Here is a 1,828-nt window from a genome sequence, read left to right as displayed (position 1 = left end):
TTAATATAATTAGTTTAGTTGTTATTTTCTTGTGTTCGTTTATCATGATTTCATATGAACCCATGATGGCGATAAGTTCTATTATGGGCTAATCGTGATCATGGGGTTGCAACGGATTTATTATGGAATTCTTTAGTTAATTGTTTAATACTTTAGTGTGTGATGATTGCATGATATCTAGTAGTGGTTGTGCGTATTCGTCTTATGTGCGTCGCGAACATATAAGATAGGGTGTTAATCTCTTGTGAAGCGATGGTGGATCTTGAGATTTAGAACTTGCCATGCTAGCATAGGTTCATGTCCGTTGTGCATGATTAGTGGGTAACTCTAACAGTTTTATTTGCCCTATGTAATCAAAAGGAATAACTTGTGCTTAAATCGTTGTGTTGTCAATTTCTGTAGATATATAGGAACTCAACATAATCGATGACTATTTAATTTCTATCTTAATTGTGGATGTGTGGTAGAATGGTATTAGTACAATGAAAGTTGGCTTTTATCAGTTTTGTGTTATTCGATTAATATCATCACTGTCACATGCTAAAGGTAATAACTATGGCTATAGAAGGAAGTTATAATGAAGTTGTGATCTCATGAGTGTTTTATTATTGATAAATTGAAGTGTTAGTTAAGTGGTTAATTAAGTAGTTAATTATAGTTAATATTTAATCAACAATTTTAAGTGTTATTATCTTAACATTGAGAAGTAATCATACATTGGTGAGTGAGTTAAATTAGACAATAAATTAGTCTGAGTCTCTGAGGGAACGAACTAGAAAGTATTCTATATTACTTGCGAACGCGTATACTTGCATGAATATTAGTGCTTGATTTCGCCCTAACAAGTTTTTGGCGTCGCTGCCGGGGACTCGGCGTATTTGTTTAGTTTATGTACTTACCATCATTGGTCATTAGGACTCAGTGATTAGGACGTAGTAGTTAATTACTCTTTTCGGTTGTGTTTCAGGTACTTTAGCAAACGTTTATGCAAACTCGTTCTCGTGCTCGCAAGAGGACCTTAGATACAGCTGAGGAGAAAGACGAAGTTCTTGATACACCGGAGAAGTTAGATTTTGAGGATTCGGATTCAGGAACTGAGCAGAAAAAACCAGTAAACATGGGAGATCATATTGTTCAAGCTGATCCAGCTCTTATGGATTTTTCTCGGCCTAAAATTGATGACATTCAGTCAAGCATCCTTCATCCGGCTATTCAAGCTAACACCTTTGAAATCAAGCCGGGCACTATTCAGATGGTGCAGAATTCTGTTTCTTTTGGAGGAGCGGCAACTGAAGACCCCAACATGCACATAAGGAATTTTGTCGAGATCTGCAGCACTTTTAAGTATAATGGTGTGACTGATGAGGCTATCAAGTTGAGGCTTTTCCCATTCTCACTGAGGGATAAGGCTAAAGACTGGTTACATTCTGAACCAGCTGGGTCAATCACTACGTGGCAAGATCTTGCGCAAAAGTTTCTGGTGAAGTTTTATCCAATGGCAAAGACTGCTGCTATGAGGAGTGCTCTTACTCAGTTTGCGCAGCAACCTACAGAATCTATGTGCGAGGCTTGGGAACGCTACAAGGAAATGTTGAGAAAATGTCCACATCATGGAATGCCGGATTGGATGGTAATCACTGGTTTTTATAATGGTTTGGGGGCTCAATCTCGGCCCATGCTCGATGCAGCAGCTGGAGGCGCCTTATGGGCTAAAAGCTATACTGAGGCGTACAATCTTATTGAGACGATGGCTGCAAATGAGCATCAAAACCCAACTCAGAGGATGACATCAGGCAAGGTAGCAGGTATTCTGGAAGTTGATGCAGCC

At 38.8% G+C, this 1,828-nt stretch overlaps 1 non-coding gene across 1 annotated transcript; it reads right to left on the bottom strand.

Annotated features, from left to right (window-relative positions):
- Window positions 1–1,510: 1,510 nt before the first annotated feature.
- LOC141694158 (small nucleolar RNA R71) lies at window positions 1,511–1,617 on the bottom strand. Its single transcript, XR_012563485.1, has one exon. It is a non-coding gene; the product is annotated as a small nucleolar RNA R71 (small nucleolar RNA).
- Between the last annotated feature and the right edge of the window lie 211 nt (window positions 1,618–1,828).

Source organism: Apium graveolens, chromosome 10 (genome assembly GCF_009905375.1).
Source record: "Apium graveolens cultivar Ventura chromosome 10, ASM990537v1, whole genome shotgun sequence".
NCBI lineage: Eukaryota > Viridiplantae > Streptophyta > Magnoliopsida > Apiales > Apiaceae > Apium > Apium graveolens.
This window is presented reverse-complemented; position numbering and strand designations above follow the sequence as displayed.